Below are 12078 nucleotides of genomic sequence, written 5' to 3' on the forward strand. Positions count from 1 at the left end.
GTACTCATAATCTCATTATTAAGTTGGGTGCTGAAACATTTTCTTAGTATAACTTAATGTCTAGTGTGATATTCTTCCTGGACAATCGCTACATTAATCATACTTGAAGTAGACCCTTTGAAATCAATGGACTTAACTAACCTAAGTCCATTGGTTTCAGTAAGTCCACTCTGAGTATGTTCAATGTTGGACAACACCCACTGTGATTTTGTGGTTCAATCAAATGCAGCCCTCTTATTTTGAAATATTTTTAAATTAAAGACTTCAGATAAATAGAGAAAATAGCAAGTTGAGTTGGAAACAAAGGATAGCATTGCTTTTCTAACTGATCCTAGAGAAGTGTAATTCAAAGTGAGTTTTCAGCACTTACTCAGTGGACAGCATCCTTCTTACATGCAGTGTGGTGCATAGACCACCATGGCATGGCTTGGAGAACTCTTCAGGCAGAGATAAAGTATGTTCAAAATTAGCTATTTTTATAGTGTCTAGAAGGGGCAGGTGGGTTTGGATGGGCAAAGAGATGAGGTTCCTGACACACACAAGTTTGCAGCTAGGAAGGGTTGGAAAAATTAACCCAGAAAGTCCCTGGAGGCTGCTGTCGATCAGTGATAATAGCATGGACCATTCATTTGATTTATAGGACAGCTCCTTATTACTGTTGGTAGATGGAAAGTTTTCCACACAGGCTATCAAACAGTTCAAATTTCTACTGCCACTATACACCTCAGTCCACATGTTGCAAATTCTCTCATTGAAATGGGATGGATATAGTACATAGGAGGTTGGTGGCCTCTATAATGTAACTCTTGTGTCTGGCATGTAACATTTGACTAGTCACAACTTTTAGAAAGTAGAACACTAGAAATTCTAATTTTAGATTATAACTTTGTGGCAGAACTTAAGTAGGAGAGTGCATGCATTCAGACGTGCAGCCCCAGATGATACCGCTCTGGATGCTGATAGATTAGGAGCAGCTACCCAAACGACAGTTTTGACTATGATGCCCCATGGCAAAAACGTAGCATAACATTTAAAATATTTTAGTTTATATAGTCATTTTTACTAGTTACAGTTGCCTATTTCCTCAGAGCTTTAGGGTAGCTCCGGTTCATAGCTTAATTGGACACTTGTAACCCACTAAAAAGAAAACAAAAATGTGCTTAACCGAACGTGTTGTTACGGAGCAATTATCTGATCAATTCATAATGAACACAAGCTGTAAAGACCTCTGAAAACTGCGCGTTCTTCTTTACTTCAACCCTGAATGCTATAAAGTCCATAAAATTCAGATCGAGATTAGTTTTACTATGGCTAAAGAAAGAATGTGGGAGAAAGATAATGCGAGAGAGAGCGAGAGACAGCGAGAGAGGGTGTTTTCCCCCTTAGCTCAGGCAAATCCCTGTAGCATTGCAAAGGAAAAAGATGGCTTTTAATAAATAAATAAATAAATGCATGATCAGCTTCGGTAGCCTCAGCGTACAGGAAAAGAGGTAGCCCCTTACTTGCTTGGGGGGTGAGGAGGTTTTGCTTTCAATTTGCCCCTCCCCTCCGCAGCTCCTGCATCTCCCTTTCGATGCCTCTCTTTTGTTGGTCTGAAAAATGCCATGCTGTAAATTGCCTGAGATTTAGGGGGGCGGGGGGGTGGGAGATAGAGAAGAGGGCGGAGGGGGACGTGGAGAGAGAGAGAGAGAGAGAGAGAGAGAGAGAGAGAGAATCAGGTCACCCGGGCGACTGCCTTTCCATTGCAGAGCTTGAGCTTAAGGTGGAAAGAGAGAGAGGTTCTGGGACACAGTCTCTCTCTCTCTCTCTCTCTCTCTCTCTCTCTCTCTCTCACACACACACACACACACACACACACACACACACCCTTTGACAATTCCAAAGACCAGTTTGATGTCCTTGGTTGTCATTCGCAGGGAACTCCCTCCCCAGCCCCCCCCCCCCTCCCTAGCATCTCCCCGCTGGAAGAGAGCGCTGGGCGGCTGGGCGGAGGCGGAGGGAGGCGAGAGCAGAGCGATGGAAAGGCGAACGTAGCCATGGGATGGGCGCAGCTGCCGCCTAAGCAAAGCCCCACCTAGGAATCCGGCCGGCGGATTGGCCGCGCGGCGAGCAAGCCCCGCCTCCCGGCCAATGGGGCCGCGGCGGCTGGGCGATGATGCTCTTGCCTCGCTGTGGAGGGATTCCTGGAGAAGCTGCAGAGCCCGTGATGCTCCGGCCTCGGCTCGGCCCGGCCCCCCTCCCTGCCCGGCGCCTCTCCTCCCCCTCCTCCTAGCCAGCCTGCCTGCCTGCTTGCCTGCCTGCCTGCCAGCAGCGGCTGAAACTTAACCCCCAACGCAAAGCCCAGCTCGCTGCGAGCCGGGGAGGGGAGGGAGGGGGGACACTACGCGGACCTGCTCCTGGCGCCGGTGTGCGTGCGTGCGCGCGCGGGGTGTGTGGGAGGTGACTGGCGTCCCCGCACACTTTTGAGTGCCATTATTATTTTGGCGGGGCTTTGTTATTGAAGTCTGCCATCCCGGGAGAGGCGCAGCGCGCGAGGGAGAGAGAGAGAGCAAGGCTCTGAAGGACAGAGCGCGCCCGCTTCGCCGGTTGCCAGGTAAGGCAGCGAGCGTGGAGCGGCACTGCTTGCTGCTGCTGCTGCTTGGAGGGGCTTCTTGGCGGCTCCCTCCCGCCTCCTGGCTCGGCCGGGGTCTCTCGGTGTGTGTGTGTGTCGTGTCTGTGGAGAGCGAAGGAAGCTGGGAGCCAGGCTGAGGAGGAGCACCCGGGTGGTCTCTCTCTGGAAAGGGCGACTGGGGGGGGGGGCAGCACATGTTTCTCCCTCAGACCCTGGGAAAGCAGTTTGGCCCGTGGCTGCTGCTGACTTGGGGGAAGCAACGGTGGTGATAACGGTGGGGAGAAGCTGGGCTGGGTGGACGTCTGACAATCTCCACCCACTCCGCTCCGAAAAGCCCTCCACCCACCTACTGTTTCTCTTCGGGAGGAAAAGTCAGCTGGTGGGTGACATGGGGTGAAATGGAAAGAGGGGGAGGGGTGGGGACGTGGGGCGGACGGGGGGGGGGCAATGAATCCTGCCTGCAAGCCAGTGACGGAAACAGGCTCAAAGCAGTGTCCAAAGCAATGAAACTGCTTATAAGGCAGGAAGCAGATCTTCAAAGCTCCTGCTGACGGGTTGAAGGGGAATCAGCTTCCGAAAGGATCTGTTTGCTACTTGTTTTCCTTTTCCCTGAGGGAACAACAACAAAGAAGGGGGTGTTTGGGGAGAAAAAAGTTAATTGCAGTTCATTTTTAAAGTGTCGACCCCTCTGATTTCACATCTCTTCTCCTAACCATTGATTATTTGATAAAGAAAGAGTTTCTGCATCAACAATTTCCAACATCAGGTACCAAACCAACCAACCCTCAACCCCCAATATCTTTGATTAGCAGCTTAAGATTTCAGTTGCATCCTTTCTGATGGACAGCATTGTAAGCTTTGATACAGAAATAGGTGTTATTCTCCGGCAGTATTCCCTAAAGGACGGGCAATGTTTTGGTTGTGATGGTTGTGGTAATGGCACATGACTAAAGTGATGCTTTTGAAAATACTGATTGCCATGGATCTCTGATCTACCCTTCCTTGTAAGATTTTAAAATTTGTATTTACATTAAGCATGTCCCTTTATTTCTCCTTCATAGTTTTCTTAGTCTTTTTGCTTCGTCTTGGGGCAATTTATAATGGCCTATTGATAATATATCCATGCCATATGGTGTTAGTGGTGTGGTTAAAAACAAAATGCATGTATGCTTACTTGCATGTTAACAAAAAGTTAAAGAAGTACAAAAAAGTTATGGAATTGGTTATTTTCTCCCTTAATAATACGGTGTCTCTTGATGTTTTCTTATAAAGACATCAAGCCGCTTACTGGAGTATAGTACGTAAATTAAGCAAACTCATTGGAATGAGGCTTCATAGCATTCTGTAATCTTCAACATTCTGTAATTCAATCATTGCTGATACAAGCTGCCTTTTACCATTATTCATCAGACCCAGCTGAGTGATTTCTGTCAGATGGGAAGTGGTAGGAAGAAGTCTCTAGGTAAATGTAACTGGAAAGCTTTCCAAGTAGAGTTCTAAATGAGCAGAGAACAAAAATACACGGTCACAATCTGTAGACGGTATTAGCATTCTAATAAATCTTTCCTTCCAATTGTCATGGGAGATGTCAAGTTTTGTTTTCTTAACGTTGATTTGTGACTGGAGGAGAGAAACGGACCTCTGTGCTTCTGACCTTGTGAATTTTAGTAGAAAATGCCATATTTCAGCAGCTGTTTCCATGTTTTTCAAACACTCTGGGTTCTCTTCAGAGGTCAGCCAGTATATAGTCGTTTTAGATACTTAGGTGTTTTAACCCCACAGTATGAGCCTTATTTGTGCAACCACATTTTGAGCTGATGAAAAGCTGTCCTAGTTTTGCCCAGATTCTCTGTGTCTTCTTGACTATTGTTAATGGCAAGAGTTATTTTTAATTCTAAATCGGATATAACAAACAGATTATAAGGACAGACGTTCGGTTGAGTCAACAGAAAGCCTCACAGGGTTAATCTTAAATCCTACGTTTAAAACCACAGCAGCTGAAACTTGATGTTTTAAAGAGATATCATCTAGCTGTGCTGGCAATGAATTATATCTGCTAAATATGTGTATGTTTGACATCCATTCATTATGCTGGAATGGAGACAGAAAGCAAAACCTTCAGGAGACTTCAGATTGCTAAGAAATACAGTGTCTCAAATGAATAAGTACACCTGATCTATTCCAGAGGGATAGCTATGCTCATCTATTGTGGCAAAAACAATGAAAAGTCTTGTGGCACCGTGAAGGCTAGAATATTTAAGGTGCTACAAGACTTTTTCTTATTTACACCTGACCTAGTTTTATGTCTAGGGAGACATTTAGGAGTTGTTGCTGTTTTAGTCTGGGGAAAGAAGTGTCTGCCTAGGGTGAGGTCTAGATTAAGGTAGCATATTACTTTGTTCTGGTACCTTGGAATGTATGAAACATACATGACTTGAGAATTGAGAAGTAGAGTGGGGAGTCACGCACAGTACTCATCTGCACTGGTGTATTTCCATTAAATTGTCAACGAGTCTACTCCATTATATGAGGTCTTCGAACCTAATTTGTTTCTAGTAAAAACCATAACAGGAGGCAGATACTGTGAACAGAGCAAATTTTGAAATAGAGCCACAGGACATAGGATAATGGCATGCTGTTGGAAATTATGAGTGTTTCAGTTGCAAAAGCATGAAATGCTTCTCTGTAGCTATTTCATTCCAACATAATCTTCCTACACATTAAAAGAGCGCTTAAGTGAGCTTTGTTAATGAATGATGACAACCTGCTAGCTCTGTTTTAAGGGATTTTATGCCAGAATTAGGAGTTTGATCCCACAGTTCAAAACCTGACTCTTCTCTCCCCCTTCCCACTAAACGAATACAAAATATGTCATGCTTAACTCATCTGACAGTTGTTCATATCAAATATATAACGGGAATTATGGGATAAAGCTGTATTGTATGTTGATGGTTCATAAGACTGCTGAAATTCCAAATATAAGTATCTTGCATGGAGTTTGTAGCAAAGGTTGTTGGAGAGATACAGAGGTAGAAGGGGACTACTTGATGGAGAGCTGAGAAAAGTATATACATATTTGTCCAGTTACTAGAATAATACTAATAACCAAATCAAGGTTAATGGTAATTGATGGATTTATACAGTTAGTTTATTACAAATATTGTGCAGAATTTAAAGACATGTTTTACAAGTTACCCTTCTTGAAGCCCCAATATGATTGATGTGGCTTTAGATGGAAATTGAAACATTTGTTCATGTTGTAGCCTTTTTTGTTTATGCAAAGATAAATGAGGATTAAAAAACAGCAAACTCAGTTTTATTATTTGAGACATACAGTATTCTGAGACTGAAGTGTTAAAATACTTGACAAGCAAGTGTACAAATACTCCCATAAGGTATTATGAAAGTTGAGTTCTATGTGTTGCTAAATATTGATGATGACTATATATTTTTTTCAGCCAAGGCTTGTCTTGTATTCTAATGGTGACTCCCCCCCTCGATAATACTATATATATTTCTCAGAGTTGTAGACTCTGTGACCTTAGTATACAATTCTAGAAGTAAAAAATGTATGAATAAAGCTGCAATTCTCTACCTACTTACCGAGATGTAAGCCCCATTAACTTAATAGGACTTACTTCTGAGTAGGCATGCAGAGGAATGGCGGTAATTTGCATTTTGTTGGTCCTCTAAAAGATTTGTTTGTTTGAGTATTATTCTGTATCCAGAACAGCTTAATTTCTTGGAAATTCGTACACGAAAAGCTTTTGAAATAATGCGTGGACGTGTATGTACCTATGGTATTTATGAAGAATGCTTCACCTTAAATTGTTTAAGTGACTAAATGCAGTATTATGTAAGCAAATATTTTGGGGGTTTTTATGTACAAACGTAATCTGAACAGCTGAAGATAAGTCTTATTTTCATGCTATGCGTCAGTCAGTTGGAGGGGATTTTTAAAAAACCAAATAATATTGTTTCTTGTACAGAAGCATAACACTTGCAAAAAATATGGAGTCTGCATGATTTTTTTAAGGGCACCTTCAACGATTATTTTGATGCAAAGCTACCAGATAGACTCAGTACTAATATGCAGTCCACCTAAATTTTAGATTCTAAATCTTCCCATTGCCTAGGATTTAGGTGGATTTGAAGAGAGGTTATTGTGTGAAAAAGTTGTCACTCAAACAAAATGTAATCTTTTGCAGAGTTCATAACAGAAGTGGGAGATTTACAAATGCACAGGTCTTATGCGCATTTCAGTTTGAAACAGCTATGCGTGTGTTTGGGTTTTTCTTTGTAACAATCCGTATAATGATAAAAGCATTTCAGCTTTCCATCCCAGTTTTCATTAGCAGTAGTCCCATTGACCATGGTGAGCTTACTCTAGAAAAAACTGTTTTGAGGATTGCGACCCAAACCCCTCAGACAATATCAGTTTTAAGTAGATTGGTTTAAAATTGCTCTGGGATTTTTAGCATTCCTTATCTGTCATTTTTCCTTTGGTTTTAACCAGTTCCTTTAAGTGACATCCATGGGGAATTACTTATTTTCTCTTCTAGAGGGAGCTCTGCCTCTCACTTCTTGAATGTGTAGATACTCAAGAAACCTGTAGTCCACTTCTCCTTCAGCCAGAGTTGCCACTGAGAGAAAAATGCTTAAGTAATAAAGCAGCACACAGTACAATTATTTAACAAGCTAATTATTAAATAGCTGATACTATCTGATACTTTAGAATCCCCAATGCTTCGCAAACACACATGTACTGATGTCCTTTTGGCAATGTCAAACTAGGGACCATATTTAATATACAAGGCAAATGTAGTATTATGATTGCTATTATATATTCTTTATAAAGTTCAGTTAAAAGCTTTTGCATATCTTTAGTACAGAATGAGAGTATATACAGTGTTATTTGCACATGTATACAGACCGTATGCCTTTTGGAAACATCTTGGTTTTTTATATTATATCACTCACTTTTACGTTTTGCCTTTTCTGGTACAGACACTGCAGTAGGTATTAGTCACATGTCAAGCAGTCAGCAATATAACTGATAAAAACATAATAATAAAGCCCCATTTTTGAACAGCTGCATCCTTTCTATTAAATGCCAACCCAGCTAACCATGCAATGCAACCCCATCTACTCTGAAGTAAGTCTCATTGAGTCCAATGGGACTTGCTTCCAGGTAGGTGGGTCTAGGATTGCAGCCAACAAAAGTTCTTAATGTGCTTCCTGCTCTGTACTCAGGATTTGGAAGCATCCAAAGGATAATGGGGGCAGCACCCAGAGTGCCTATTCACATATTTTAGATCTCCTCGCTAGGCACAATGAATACATTGTTAAGTGGGTATTCTCAGGTGGTCCTAAAGAATTCAGTGGGACATGGGACAAGATGTACACAGTTTGTGTGTGTACTTGTGAAATATATGTAATTGTTTTTTTCATCTGCTGTAACACTCCAGTAAAAAATCCTGATATCATGAGGCCATACATTTGGACAAGCAGCAGTAAAGTATACACACATTAGACAGTGAGAAGTATAGTTAAATGGGGATACACAATTGACTTGTGTGACTGAGTGACTCAGACAAATCTGGTTGGATAATAACTTTGGTGCAGGCTTGATTATGTCTATCCAACAACTTTCTTGTGTAATGAGAATAAATCACTACCTGAAAACCTCAAAATAGAGAAAGACAGTGGAGTTGAAATTTAATTCCTTCAGTGAAAATTTTTTCTTAACTGCTTTCCATGGAATAATAATCCTACCTGCTTTTAAAAAATTAGGTTGGATACTTCCTTTGTTATCCCACCTAATAAAAAAGCAGATAGGATAGGTCTCTGCAGCCACAGTAGGTGCTGTGATTCTCCAGCAGTTTGACTTCATGCCCAGAGGTGCACTCCATTATCTCTCGAGACAAAAGGATGCCAACAACTTCCTTTGTTGCCTGTCTTTTCCTTATAGATGATAGCAACTTCATCTACGTTGATGACAATTGTGTTTGCCCCTTATACAAAGATTAGTTATGTTATTTCTCTATAGGAGAGCAAGTCTGGTGAAAGGACAAGACTATTTTTTGTTGTTGCTGCTGCTACTGAGGACTTCTTGAAATATAAATGTCCCCCAATCCCCCACTGCTGTCATGGAGGTATAAGATCTAGGAAGCTCTGTATTTTGTTTTATACTGTAGCTATATAATTGCTGGTGTTTGCTGCCAGCTGATACAGTTGAGCAAGGTCTCTGGACCCATAGGATAGTCATGAAGCTGTAATGTCTATCAACTTTGCCCTTTGATGTGGAGGCTATTAGCCATGATGGCTGTGTTCTACCTTCACTATTAGAGGCAGTGTTCTTCTCAATACTAGTTGCTGGGAATCGCAGGTGGGCAGAGTGCTGTTGTACTCCTGTCCTGCTTGCTGGCTTCCTGCAAGCATCTTGTTGTCCTCTGTTAGAACAGAATGTTGCTTTAGAAGGTCCATTGACCTAATCCAGTAGGCTCTTCTTATGTTAATATGTTTGCTACTTCACCTCTTCTGTAAGCAACTATAACAAACTCACAAACCTAGCAGAAACATTGCCTGGCCAGATAGAAAGTTAGAAATCATCATTGTGATGTAGGGGTTCTTGGTTTTATACAGATTGCAGGTTTTGAGGTGTACCTCTTAGACTTAGGGGGTTGAATCTAATGGTAGCTTTGCAATAGCAAGGAGGTGCTTATGCTAATGTGACAAACAGCATCTAGCTTTTGCTGATTCCCCTCTGCTGACTGCAGTTGTTTGCACCCTAACCCACACCCTTCCAGAGGATCTCCCAACTAAAGCATTTTTAAGGGGTTCCAGGGGGCTGCAGTGAGTAGGGTTTTTTAAAAGTAAAACTCAGGTGCCTTGAGTTGCACAAGTAGACATGCTTTTTGTTGGTGCAAAAACCTGGTGGATACAAACCAGGAACTTTAGCCATGCTCAAAATATATATTCCAAGTTTCTGAAATTGTTGACTGATGTTAATGTTTAATGGGTTAAGTGCTCTAGCACTCCTTCTTATGCTGAATGGGAATGTGTGCATTTGTGTGAGCAGGTGAGTGGGGTCAGGTGGCACTCCAAGGAGCAGGGAGCGCGTGATCATCCCCTGCACCTTTTTTTAAATTTTCAAAGCTGGTAAATAATAGTACTAGGCTGAAAATACAATTATTTCATTTGAACTAGTAAAGTGTTTAGTGGAAAGAACAAAGTCATAAGAGGGGGAAACAGAGGTCAAAGACCTCAATGGAGGTCAAATAAATCTTCATGGTAAACTGTTTAAGGCTTTCAGCAGCCTTGTATTGCATCTTGGTTCATGTTTAAAAATGGTTTACAAAGTGAAATTAGAATGCTGTTTTCTGTACTGATGTGTATATACAAGTCTCTCCTTTTTGGTAGTTTCCTGATTAACTGCTGAAATAAAAGTGTTCCAAGAAAGCCACATAGATGAGGGGGAAAAGCTTTAAGGGACCTAATCCATCTGGCTTGATTGTGATTTTCCAGACTTCTAATTTGTTTTTACTAAATGTACTGAAAATAAGACTCCCAAGTTGGCCTTGCTTGTTTAAAATAGCTGCGGTAATAAATGTATACCATTTGCATATATATTAATCATTGCTTATAAATATTGACAAACATATTATTCAGCTTAGAAGAAAAGGCACTGGCTTCTTTGTAAAAATGTTTAGTGCCTATTGGAGTTAAGTGCCGAGCATGTTAGCTTAACGCAAAAGTGCTATTAAAAGCTGTAACCTTAAAAAAGGATGTTGCTCACCCAGATCACACCAGCTGGCTTGTAGAGGAACAAACTGTTCATTAAGAGGGATCTGTCCAATTCCTGAAGTCGTGGCTGCGGTGCTTGGAAGGGTTCAACCTTGCCACCAAAATGACTTTCTCCTTTTTTGTCCAGTTGTTTGGTCTTTCTTCTGCTAAATTTCTGAATAAAATATATTAATAACCCCATACAAAACTGAACACTAATTCTTGGCATAATGTTGCTCTGCAGTCAAGGACCTATTGTAATTCTCATTTTTAATGTGAACAGCCGATTCTGAGGGATTGATAATAAATCCAGCTTAATTTGCATTAGGTTGAATCTTTGTTCTAAGTAGGGCTTTTTGTTGTTTGCTAGGAAAACAGCTATTCTAATTTTTGGAGGCGTCAGATTCCCCCCCCCCCCCAGATTTTACTAACAAATGGACAGATTTACACTGATGCATCTCTATATCTCATCATTTCCTTTTTTTTTTTTTAGGGTGTTCCTCCCAACATACTTGGGTTGGCTGTTACAGATGTCTCATATGTGTCCTTCTCTGAAGTTCAATTTAGCCTGTTAAAAGCATTCCAATATAAAGACAGGAAATCCATTACTATTACACATTTTCAAGGGTGACGAGAAACAAGAAGTTAGGTATATTTGCCTGTTGTATGCTGCCTACATGTTTAACAACCTGCATCAACCTGCCGCCTTCCAGATGTTTTGAGTTGGGCCTGATGGAAGTTGTAGTCTGCAACATCTGGAGGGCACCAGGTTGATGAAGGCCGATGTACAAAATAATTGCTTCAGCTTGGGGTCTGTTTTTAACATTCTTGCTAAGAGTGTTAAAGTGACATTTCCTCCTTTTGAAGATTTGATGCCTAAAAATGTTTTTAATGTCTAGGTTTGAAGTTAGGAGGCTAATGCAGCTGTTAAAATGCTTCAGGCACGTGCTTATTTAGGAGAACAAAAGTGTGAGAATTTGCTCATTCTCACATGGTTCCTGGCAGAAGGATACTGTCACATGAAACTTCCAGAAAAAATGAATTCACATTTTTCTCATTCTAATGGGAACATACTCAGTGATAGAGATGGTGCCTAATGCAGAACAGATATTTTGGCTGTGTCATCGCTATTTAATATTAGAGATTTATTTGAAATCTCTGTTTTTTCTATTTTACAACATGCCTAAAATCCAACAAAATGGACAGTGAGGATACTCAGAAATGGATCGCGCTGTTTGAGGGAGTTGAAATGCCATCTTCCTGGTAGCAGGATTGCTGCCACTCACCAGGAGAGAAGGGGAGAAGAGCAAGGTTGTGGAGAGGCTGGCACAGACCACATCAACCTCGCTGATGGCATCAACCTTGCTGCCAGGAAGCTAGCATTGCAGCTCCTCCCCACTGGACGAGTTGTTTCCGGGGGGGGGGGGTATTCAACTATCTTGCTGGGTGGGCTTCCTGTCTCAGCTGCTGCTCTTAGTGGAAGTCAAAAGAGGCACTATTGAATGGTGTATACAGTGGTACCTCGGGTTACAGATGCTTCAGGTTACAGATGCTTCAGGTTACAGATGCTTCAGGTTGAGAACAGAAATCGCGTGGTGGCAGCACGGCGGTGGTGGGAGGCCCCATTAGCTAAAGTGGTACCTCAGGTTAAGAACAGTTTCAGGTTAAGAACGGACCTCCAG

The 12078-nt window shown here is 41.7% G+C and overlaps 1 protein-coding gene across 4 annotated transcripts in view; it reads left to right on the forward strand.

The window, feature by feature from the left end:
- Positions 1 to 2185: 2185 nt before the first annotated feature.
- SYT1 (synaptotagmin 1) overlaps positions 2186 to 12078 on the forward strand; it is a 327169-nt gene continuing 317276 nt past the window's right edge. Inside the window, exon 1 of one of the 4 annotated variants that reach the window (XM_028745766.2) lies at positions 2186 to 2593. The gene's annotated coding sequence lies outside the window, so the exon portion shown is untranslated. Of the gene's footprint in view, positions 2594 to 2864; positions 2991 to 3108; positions 3378 to 12078 lie in introns of those variants that run through there. The other 3 variants (XM_028745764.2, XM_077934750.1, XM_028745765.2) reach the window with 3 other exon arrangements.

This window comes from Podarcis muralis, chromosome 10 (genome assembly GCF_964188315.1).
Source record: "Podarcis muralis chromosome 10, rPodMur119.hap1.1, whole genome shotgun sequence".
In the NCBI taxonomy this organism is placed as follows: Eukaryota; Metazoa; Chordata; class Lepidosauria; order Squamata; family Lacertidae; genus Podarcis; species Podarcis muralis.